Below are 12331 nucleotides of genomic sequence, written 5' to 3'. Positions count from 1 at the left end.
ATTAAGTAATGAGTCATTAACTCATGTCCTTAATAGAGTGACCTTCAAATGTAATATTTTACACTTGTTCTGTGTAACAATGTTTTAACTCGACCCAAATGTAGACCATTACTGTATGGCAAAACAGCATGATGTGTATGTGTGCTGTCACCTAAGATAGCTGAAGTGTGCCAGTGAATGTGAATATCTAATGATTAGCTCTGGCACTGTCTGGTAGACAGATCTGTGTTAATACAGACAAACGCACGCATGTTTAGTTTTTCTCCAATTGCAATCTGAGTGTGCACATCAAGTTCAACTGAAATGTGTCTTCCGCATTTAACCCAACATTTAACCCAACCCCTCTGAATCAGAGAAGTGCAGGGGGCTGCCTTAGGCTTTAGTCTGATGTATGGACTGTTTGGTTCATTAAATAATATAAATCAATTCTAATAATCAATTATATTTTATGAAATCTTATCTTGTGAAATAATACATATTTAGACAATAGGGCTTTGTTTCAATGTGCTATTTTTAAAAAACGTATATATTATTGTACATTCTCTGATGTTCTGAAATGCAGGCAATAGAAATGAATTATTTTAAATTCAACAGTGTACCTTGATTGTGAGTATAGGAAAGGGAGGGGGTGGAATGGTACAGAAGGCAAAAATATGCAAGCTAAATTGAAATTAGGATGACACTGACATAACCCAAGGATTACATAAATAATTACCCAGCTGCTGGGTCAATCCCCCAACCCAATGTGCTGGGTTTATGTCACAACCCAACACACGGGTTGTTTTAACCCAGCAGTCTAGTCTAAGTTGAATTAACCCAATGCTGTGTTTTTCCAATATTGACCAAGTGCTGGGTTGTCGAAAATACACAAATTGGATTAATTTTAACCCAGAATTTTTTAGAGTAACAATAATTCATTTTGGAACAGTAATATGAATTGCCATAAAATTAGGCATAACTCAATTCCTACCTTTTAAGATGCCAAAGTGTTAATTGTTTTCAGTAATTGTTTTCAGTATCCTAATTTTGTTTTGTTTTCTGATTGTTTCAGTGCATGTGTTCAACAAGCTTTGGACGAAGGACTTCCACAGGGCCGCCATCTCCAAAATTCACTCAAAAGGCAAACAATTCTGAACTGGGTTTGATTTAGTTTTTGTTGTTTTAATTATAAAATGTTTGTTAATTATCTTTTAAACTTCCATTGGTCCATATATTGCTCAGTTATCACTTGGCTCATGTAAATAATTCTGTATTTATCCCTTTAAACATCCTAAGGTCAACATCCCCATAGTGTTCACATTTCTCTCATGTAAATGTTGTAGCTACATAAAAAGAATAAACCATTTATTTGGGAAATATCCAGTCTTTGCTATTTTCTTCATTACCATGCTGGATTTATTTGTATCTGTTAAAGACATTGAATACATGTTGCTTAGTATATTTACTACATTTTATATGCTTAGTTTTTTTCTCTGTGAAGTAAGTTAATTTAAAGTTATGTGATTTGGTTTATATAGATACATTTCAATATACAATAACCAAAAACCTGATGTAATTTGCATATTCATACTGAGTTTGCAACAGAATTTTCGCCACAAGTTTTCCAAAATTGTTTGTCAGAAGTTCACAAGTTTCCACAACTATACTGAACAAAAATATAAACGCAACATCCAGAAATGTCAACGATTTGACTAAGTTACAGTTCATAGGAGTAAATCAGACAATTGAAATAAATGAATTAGGCCATAATATATGGATTTCACATGACTGGGCAGGGGCGCATCCATGGGTGAGCCTGGGAAGGCATAGGCCCATCCACTTGGAGCCAGGTCCACGCACTGAGGAGCCGGGCCCAGCCAATCAAAATTATTTTTTTCCCCAGAAAAGGGCTTTATTACAGACAAGAAATACTCTTGAGCACCCCCTCCCCCCTCCTCAGATGATCCCGCAGATGAAGATGCCGGATGTGGAGGTCTCGAGCTGGCGTGGTTACACGTGGTCTGTGGTTGTGAGGCTGGATGGATGTACTGTCAAATTCTCTAAAATGACGTTGTGGTAGAGAAATGTTGTGGTAGAGAAATGAACATTGAATTCTCTGGCAACAGCTCTGTTGGACATTCCTGCAGTCAGCATGACAATTGCACGCTCCCTCAAAACTTGAGACATCTGTGGCATTGTGTTGTGTGACAAAACTGCACATTTTAGAGTGGCCTTTTATTATCCCCAGCGCAAGGTGCACTTGTGTAATGATCATGCTGTTTAATCAGCTTCTTGATATGACACACCTGTCAGGTGGATGGATTATCTTGGCAAAGGAGAAATGCTCACTAAAAGGGATGAAAACTAATTTTTGAACAACATTTTAGAGAAATAAGCATGAAACATGCTTATTTAATGTATGAAACATTTTGGGGATTTTTTATTTCAGCTCAGGAAACATGGGACCAACACTTTACATGTTGCATTTATATTTTCGTTCCGTATAATTTGCATGTGAAAATGTGAGCTTGCTGCAAATTTGCGGCAAATTGGCCAAAGGTTTGCCACAACTGTTTGCCAGAGTTCTGGCTTGCATTGTGACATCACCAAAATATTCCATTTGCAATAAAGTAAAGTAAAGTAGAACTGCATTTGCAATAAAGTAAAATAAAGTAAAACTGCTAAAAATGTGGCAAAGAAATGTACTTTATGTCCTGAAAACAAAGAGTTATGTTTGGGGCAAATCCAACTCAACACATCACTGAGTACCACTCTTCATATTTTCAAGCATGGTGGTGGCTGCATCATGTTATGGGTATGCTTGTCATCGGCAAGGACTAGGGATTTTGAATACTTTCTGAAGACATTGAAGGTGCCGTTGTGGTTTACCACCCCATAGTGGGTTCAAAAGACTGAGTAGGTGGAGGCCCCTTATTCATCCCCATGCAGTGTACAATTTCAAATAGCAGGTTTGCTATTAGCGGGTTTCCACCACACATTGTAATTACACCTTTCAACAATACAGAGTGATCTGATGCACATCTGAGGCAGGTGATACAGTGAGATCCATGGGGAGCTTCAGAAGTGAGATTCTTTCTTCTCTTATTTGGGGAAGGTCGTGCTGGACCTTGACGCAGAGAGTCAAATTGAGAAATTTCTTTAGACCTGACCTTGAGGTGCCCTTTGGACATTCTGCTCAGAAAGAATCTCTCATACATTCTGGTCTGCTGTCTGCCAACAAGAGACTTCTGATATTGTTTCCCCCCCGCAATAGACCAATGGCATACAGCATACACGGTACAAAGCTGCAACAATGTGAGACTGGTATTTTTTCTACATTGCACTTTGGGTGACACTTGGGTTGAAATTAAAGATAATTGGCTTGACACACATACACTCTTACAGACACACAAGCCGGTGCCGAGTGTGTCGACAAAGTGCCCAAGGGCAGAGAGAACCTGTGTGATGAATTCAGCTGGCAGTGCATTGAGACTGGCTGTGGTACGCAAGGGTGGAGGGAGGTGGGGTGATGGTTATGGTGGTGGTGGTGGGGGTGATACATTCACTTAAAAACCCTGTATCAGACATGCATTCTAGATACCGGGCCTTTTTTCAGTTGAGTTCAGAGGGGGAAGATGTAAGTTGTGATTTATTTCCCCAGCCCAGTGTCCCTCCTCCGGCCTTCCTCCACACCACCTCAGGATTGATGCTCTCTGCTGAGACATTTCCATTAGTATGGGTTTGTGGAGGTTGGGGGCTGGGGTGTAGATAACTCAGGAGTGGCAGGTAGCTTCCTACTGTAAATGATAAATGGATTAGGGAGGGATGGTGAGGAAAGGGGAGGGCTCTGACTGCCGAGATAGGTGTGGAGTTTTCTCCCTGTTTCTCTGTCAGTGGAGGAGCAGGATGGATGGTTTGAGAGGGTACTTTAGTGTTTGATTCATGCCGTGTTATTGGTGCAGTATGCATATGCAAGCAATCCCAGGGGGAAGACTCATGCATATATTTTCTATAACATGCACAGACACCTCTTGAGTTTCAAAGGCCGCTAAGAGCAGGAAGGGAAGTGGGCTCTTCAGGTCCGAACTCAATGAGCAATATTGGGTTGGCATAACTGTCGCACAGTGCTCCCATACTTGTTGTTGTTGTTGTTGTTGTTGTTGTTGTCGTTTTGAAAGGATGTTGGGCTTCGCTGCAAAAGAGACACTGACTAAAATAAATCCATACCTTCATTAAATCCCTCTTGACTACTGCAACAACCTTCTATCAGGCTACCAATGAAAACAATCTCCAACTCGTACAAAATGCTGCTGCCACACAGTTCCTAACAGGAACCAAAAGGCCTTAACACATCACACAAATACACTGTATATCTGCTGTTTCTCTGTTTCTTGTTTACCTTTTTGTAAAGTATATTGAGACTTGTTCAATAAAATACGACTTGACTTGATGGATGTAGAGTGGTGAAGCAGTGGTCAAGCGAAACATCTTTTCTTGTTCAGCAATTGAGGTGAAACTTCCGGAGAGGGGCTTGAACCAGCGATTTGGAATTACGTAAATTTAAGATTACAGATATTTTAAGCACCTGTACACTCAGATCCGCAAAGAAGATCCTCAGTTTAGAGAAATCATCTCACGTACAGTAATGGTCAGGCCCTTTTCCATACCTGTGCCCTCATTTTTGTTGTTGTCGGGGGTGTGGGGGCATTCCGCTCCCTTCTGCGAGTTTGCAGAATCCCCAACCCCCCGCCCCCTTACCCCTCTGCCCTGAGGCCCATCTGTAATTGCTGTTTGGCTAGAGGTAACGTTAAGGGGGTTTTATTGAGCAGATGCTGGGACAAAAGCAGATGTTTGAAGCACGCTGACAGAGATGGAACCTGTGTCCTTCACTCTGAATATTTCTGTAATAATCCTACCCCCAGGCTATGAAAACACACAAACAGAGACACTGTAAACACACACACAATCTCTCCCTCTCTGTCGCTCTCTCTCTGTCTGTCTGTCTCTCTCACACACACACTGTAAACACCCACTCAGACATAAAAACATACATAAACACACAAACCACAGTCAAAACTCCCTCCCTTAATTCTCCCTATGAATGTCATGTCTCGCAAATTGTAAACTTTATACAGGTATAATGAAGATTGTGCGTAATTAATCTGGGGATGTCTGAAATGTTTAAGGCTTAGGGTATGTGGTGGGAAATGCGTAGACATTCTGATTGCACTGTTTTGGAGTGGGAGCTCCGCCTCTCTGTATCAGCTGGAAGACTAGCAATGACACCATGATGGGCAGAGCCGGCCAGCCCACAAAGCAACACTGCGGCCGTTAGGGGGTCCCCGACCAAACTCTGTTGAGAGTTTGAATAGTAGAATACACATGCTGCAATTTCAAAAATTGTCAGTGCATCAGCAATTTTCCTATTGTCAGATAATGTTTTAAGCTAGCTAGCTAGGTACATTTGGCTAACCAGATATCTAAACCTTGTAATGATAATGGCTGGATTATCAACCAGGCATGCAGGGCATGTGCCAAGGGGCTCAAACCTCCAAGGTTTTTTATTCATTTAAACACAGTATAAGCCATATAAAAACACAGTAAACTACATCAAAGCTTATCTGCTCAGAGGAAATGCAGGTTAATTTGGCCTATTAGGCCTACTTACAAATAGACCTTAGTGTTACGAAACCATTAACTAGCCTACAGATATTGTTGCACTCGCTTAGTCTAAGGGTCCTAAGCCTAGTTACATGGTCTGTAAACTGAATGAATGTGGGCATTTATGTGATAATTGAGTGTTTGAGGACCATGTTGAATGCACATGTGCCCAGGAGACAGCAATTTACCGAGTCCAGGGCCAGCTCCATCATTACCTCTTGGTCGGCCAGTCCAAGTGGATCGTCACGTGTTCAGACGGTGATGAAAATAAATGTATACAAAAAGGAAACTACAAACAGGAATGACAAAACTAAAGATTCAAACCCAAATGAAAGATCTCATGGCCAACAACACCATCTCATTCCTTCATATCTCTCTCCCTTTTCTTTGTAGAAGTGATTGTACTGACCTGCCAGAACAGGACCTGTGACAAGGATCAATTCCCACCAACAATGACACCACAACTTGACACACTGCAGGCCACTCTCCAGGTCCTGTCACTCCCACCAGTCTCTGTCCTTTATCCGCCTTTGTCAGTGTTTGTGTGTGTGTGTGAGAGAGAGAGAGAGAGAGAGAGAGAGAGAGAGAGAGAGAGAGAGAGAGAGAGAGAGAGAGAGAGAATGCTGGTAGGGGACTTAATGGATTATGGCTTTTTGGGGAGACACCCCTTTTGAAAGAGACTCATCAATTGAAGATGCCCTTTCTGCCATTGTCCTCCTCTTTCCTCTCCTATGTGTGTGTCTGTTTTGTGCTGAGCCACGACTGACCTCTTAATCGCTGCCTCAGGTGGACTTTTCACAGGTAATGGGTTTCACAGACAGCAGCTTCTGAGCCTAATGCCCACTCTTCCTTTTAATAAAAGGACTTCCTTCTTATTGTTGATTCACTTCAAATGTAAACATTACACATCTTCCAACACTCATTGTCACCAAGGTTGGGAACCAACCTTTCCTCCCGAGGGTTTGAACCCTCAGGAAAGAAAGCCTGCCGCTGCATCACACTTAAAACGCCACGCCACCCTTCTCCTCTTCTTTGTGTTCAGTTGTTATCAGACACTATTGTCATCCGAGGCAATGAAATTCCAACAAAATATATGCACAATTGCAAACATTAAAACACATTGTAAATGCCAGAGAGTTATTCATTACTAATATAATAATTCAGGCAGTAATTCTAGCATTATAAGATCTATAAAGATCTAATAGCATATAATAAAGTAGATAGACCATGTCTGGAAGATAATTATCCTGCTCAAACAGCCACACTCTGTGACACTGTCTGATGTGACATACAAGACTCTTGATTAAAAGTGCCAAAAACAAGGGAAGGGATCCGGTTGCAGCTTCTCAAACGACATAGTTAGCTGGCCTGTCTGACAGATGTCATCTGTATTTCCTGCTCTGTGAGAGAGACCTGTCTGTGGAACATTCCTCAAACAGCCCAGACAACTGACCATCAACTCTCTCTGAACTGCCCTCATAGGTGACGATTATTAATGGTGTGTGCATACAATGTTGAAACTGTGTATTGTCAATCCTCCAGTTGTCAAGAGAGAATGTGACTTAAATTCAACTGATACCTGTTTGTTCAACTTCAATAGCTATAGCTAACTATGAATGGATTATTAGACAATGTGGTATTTGTTTTTGTGGGAGATGGATCTTTTCAATGGGAGCTTGATCTTTTCTAATGTTGTCACACATCTGTCCTCAATGATGCAATATGTTCATCAGGGCTGAACAAAAAATATTGTGCGAGTGGAGGAAAGTGGAGGAAAGGTCTTTAATTTTGAACTTTTACCACCATTTGTCAGAAACAGGCCCCCTTTCTAAAGGAGGAACAGTGGCCCTTGTTCAAGGAGCACCTCCGCTGAGGTCATGACACTGCACCTCGGCCCAAATCCGATACCCTGGTCTGCTCACTATGCGGGCCCATGAAAGATAAGGAAATGGGGTCCGGTAGTCAGGCGTTACCCCCTAACCCTGGCTCTGCCCTGGGGGTCAGCCACACACCCATCCCTTTCCACTACTCCCCCAGGGACGAGCTGATGACAGGTAGCTGCTCAGACGAGGGGAAAGGGTCTGCAAATCAAAGAGACGTGGTGTGGAGACACAGGGAGGAAGGAGGGGGAGCACTGTGTGCGATGAGAGATGGTACCTAACAGACAGGATCATTGAGATGGAGAGAATCTCCTGAATCGTAAGCCTGGTTAAAAACAGAGACCGCTTATCTCTACAACCGTTATCTTATCAAGAATATGGCTCCCCTCCCAATGATCCCTAACACGTGTCTGTCAAATGGAGTCTCCTTTATTATTTGTAATTGACCTAATGAGGCCAGGATATTTGGTCAATAATGTCTCAGGTTTCAAATTGTTGCATTTCCCTGCTGTTTTGGCCAACGTGTTATGCTGAACATTCTCTTTAAGTTTGTTTTGAGCCTATGGCAATCACTTATGTTTGAGAATCTGAGCCACTAACAGAACTTATTGTGAAACATGTCAACCTGGGCTCAGGGGTAGATGTAACATAGTAAATGTAAATCTAGGACACTCCAATTAGTATGCAATGTTATATTTCGTATGCTATTAATTTGTGGATGCCCATCATCCATTTCATATGATATGTTACGAATTACAATTCATATAATATATTTTAAGAATTGCAATTTGTATAATACGTTACAAATTGCAATTTGTACAATATGTTACGAATTTGGAAAATGTATGATATATTACGAATTCCAATTTGTTGCCACTAATGTTAGCTAGGTGGCTAGGTGGCTAACGCTAACATTAGCTAGGTGGCTAATGTTAGGGGTTAGGGTTAGGGTTATGAGCTAGGTTAAAGGGTTAAGGTTAGGGTTTGCTAACATGCTAAGTAGTTGCAATGTAGATAAAAAAGTAGTAGGTAGTTGCTAAAATGCTAAACTTGTCCATGATGAGATGCGAACACACAACCTTTGGCTTGCTAGGCGTTCGCGTTATACACCAACCCATCCAACCTCTTGTCATGTTTGCCTTAAATAACCTTCTGTCTTATGTAACCAAACGTAACGTATCATACTCATTTTAGTGTCTAGGATGTAAGTTTACTATGTTACATTTAGTCCATCTGACCAAGTTGTCAATCTTCTTCATCTCCACCTCATAAACTTTAAATGTGTAATTCTGGAACTAACATTTACATCAATGTTGACATGTGGAAGCCTTTGAACCTTTTTTAGGATATGTATTGTATCCTGTCAACTCTGACTTGCAGCTCTTTTTCTCTCTCAGGGTGGTTGTTTTTGGAATGTCGACAACTTTATTTTTCTCTAGCTGGTAGTTTCCCTGATCGACAGCTTGCGGATGTTGATTGAGAAGTGTTAGATTTCAGGACAGAGTGCTATAGAATAACCTCCACTGTTTCCTCTTCAAACTGACTGCAGGACCACTAAATTTACTCCGAGTTCACTAGGTCGAAATTATCTTATAGTAACACCAAAAATATGTCTTTGGATTGGATTGGATTCAATGGATACTTCATTATTTAGATAACAAATCCCATTACATTTGCAGAAGAACAAGAAAGAACGTGGAAAGCAAAGCTCACAGAAAACCAGACTACTATTTAAAAGGGAAAATTTGATACTCACATAGGCTACTGTTTAATCAACTGCAGTAGGTAATTGCTAATCATATGTTACTTTAGAACTTATATTCACAAAACAATCTGTTCTGACCTTTTACACTGGACTACAGGAGATATCCACCTATATGTTTTTTAGGCTATATTGTAACTCATATTTAGGCCATATTGTACCTGCTTTTTAGGCCATATTGACTGAAAACCAATTGGCAGCAGATAGCCAAATCAAGCCCCTATGTCATAACAATACCCTAACACAAAGGCTGCCATGGTGAACACAAGCATCCCATAACACAAACATAATGTCTATCACCATTTAATGTTACCACAAATACATAACTAACATATACATATATACAACATACAAATACATAACCAACACACATATACATATACACACATATACATATACATATATATATATATATATATATATATATCACACAAATACATAACCAACAAATATATATATATATATGTATACAGTTGAAGTCGAAAGTTTACATACACCTTAGCCAAATACGTTTAAACTCAGTTTTTCACAATTCCGGACATTTAATCTTCGTAACACTTCCTGTCTTAGGTCAGTTAGGATCACCACTTTATTTTAAGAATGTGAAATGTCAGAATAATAGTAGAGAGAATGATTTATTTCAGCTTTTATTTCTCTCATCACATTCCCCGTGGGTCAGAAGTTTACATACACTCAATTAGTATTTGGCAGCATTGCCTTTAAATTGTTTAACTTGGGTCAAACATTTTGAGTAGCCTTCCACAAGCTTCCCACAGTAAGTTGGGTGAATTTTGGCCCATTCCTCCTGATAGAGCTGGTGTAACTGAATCAGGTTTGTAGGCCTCCTTGCTCGCACACGCTTTTTCAGTTCTGCCCACACATTTTCTATGGGATTGAGGTCAGAGCTTTGTGATGGCCACTCCAATACCTTGACTTTGTTGTCCTTAGGCCATTTTTCCACAACTTTGGAAGAATGCTTGGAGTCATTGTCCATTTGGAAGACCCATTTGCGACCAAGCTATAACTTCCTGACAAATGTCTTGAGATGTTGCTTCAATATATCCACATAATTTTCCATCCTCATGATGCCATCTATTTTGTGAAGTGCACCAGTCCCTCCTGCAGCAAAGCACCCCCACAACATGATGCTGCCACACCCATGCTTCACGGTTGGGATGGTGTTCTTCGGCTTGCAAGCCTCCCCCTTTTTTCTCCAAACATAACGATGGTCATTATGGCCAAACAGTTCTATTTTTTGTTTCATCAGACCAGAGGACATTTCTCCAAAAAGTACAATCTTTGTCCCCATGTGCAGTTGCAAACCGTAGTCTGGCTTTTTTATGGCGGTTTTGGAGCAGTGGCTTCTTCCTTGCTGAATGGCCTTTCAGGTTATGTCGATATAGGACTCGTTTTACTGTTGATATAGATACTTTTGTACCCGTTTCCTCCAGCATCTTCACAAGGTCCTTTGCTGTTGTTCTGGGATTGATTTGCACTTTTCGCACCAAAGTACGTTAATCTCTAGGAGACAGAATGCGTCTCCTTCCTGAGCGGTATGACGGCTGCGTGGTCCCATGGTGTTTATACTTGCGTACTATGGTTTGTACAGATGAACGTGGTACCTTCAGGCGTTTGGAAATTGCTCCCAAGGTTGAACCAGACTTGTGGAGGTCTACAATTTGTTTTCTGAGGTCTGATTTCTTTTGATTTTCCCATGATGTCAAGCAAAGAGGCACTGAGTTTGAAGGTAGGCCTTGAAATGCATCCACAGGTATACCTCCAATTGACTCAAATTATGTCAATTAGCCTATCAGAAGCTTCTAAAGCCATGACATAATTTCCGGAATTTTCCAATCTGTTTAAAGGCACAGTCAATTTAGTGTATGTTAACTTCTGACCCACTGGAATTGTGATACAGTGAATTATAAGTGAAATAATCTGTCTGTAAACAATTGTTGGAAAAATGACTTGTGTCATGCCCAAAGTAGATGTCCTAACCAACTTGCCAAAACTATAGTTTGTTAACAAGAAATTTGTGGAGTGGTTGAAAAACTAGTTTTAATGACTCGAAATTTGAATTACATATCCTAGAGCAGGAGTATTCAAATCTTACCCTATGTGGTCCATAGTAGTGCTTGTTTTCTGTTCTACCTGATAACTAATTGCACCCACCAGGTGTCCCAGGTCTAAATCAGTCCCTAGTTAGAGGGGAAGAATGAAAAAAAAAGTGGAACTGGCTTCGAGGTCCAGATAAACATTGGACGGTACTAGGGCAGGGGTGTCAAACTCATTCCATGGAGGGCTGAGTGTCTGCTGGTCATTGGTTTCTCCTTTCAATTTGTGTCCAATTAATAAGACCTAAACAAACAGGTGAGGGGAGTTCCTAACTAATCAGTGACCTTAATTCATCAATCAAGTACAAGGGAGGAGCAAAACCCACAGAAACGTGGACCTCCGTGGAATGAGCTTGACATGTGTCCCAGAGTAGGTTTAATATAGCAACAGAAGAATATAGAAACAACAAAAGGATGGGGTCAACTGTTTCCTTTTGCACTGTTAATTATATTTTTGACAGAAATAGCTGCCTTTTTTTATTCACCATATAGTCTATTAACATTTACACCACGAATCATAACCTCCAATTTTGCAATGCTCAAAGGGTATTGGAAATTTACCTCAACTCCCCTACAACCAAAAGATTGGTGTCAGGACAAGTTCTTCCAAATAACATTTCTATCAAATACTCCCTCTCTTGACCCAGAGTTTTCAGCACAGTGTTTAGCAAATTATATCAAGGAGTTTTAGAAGTACTTTTGCTACCACAGGCATCCTCCGGGTCACAAATGTGTTTTACAGTTGTTAAAAAAAATCTGATGATCTCTAACTATGCGTCCATGACAGTGAAGTGCACAGCACTCCAGTAAGAGGCACTGTAGCTGTTCTCATGTCAAAGTGAAGGTTGCAGACCCATACCACAATACCTCCAGGGTAATAGGTGGCATAGTTCACTTTCTTTCCCTCAGTGTTTACATTGCACTGTCTTCCTCTC

This window comes from Salmo salar, chromosome ssa01 (genome assembly GCF_905237065.1).
Source record: "Salmo salar chromosome ssa01, Ssal_v3.1, whole genome shotgun sequence".
In the NCBI taxonomy this organism is placed as follows: domain Eukaryota; kingdom Metazoa; phylum Chordata; class Actinopteri; order Salmoniformes; family Salmonidae; genus Salmo; species Salmo salar.
This window is presented reverse-complemented; position numbering follows the sequence as displayed.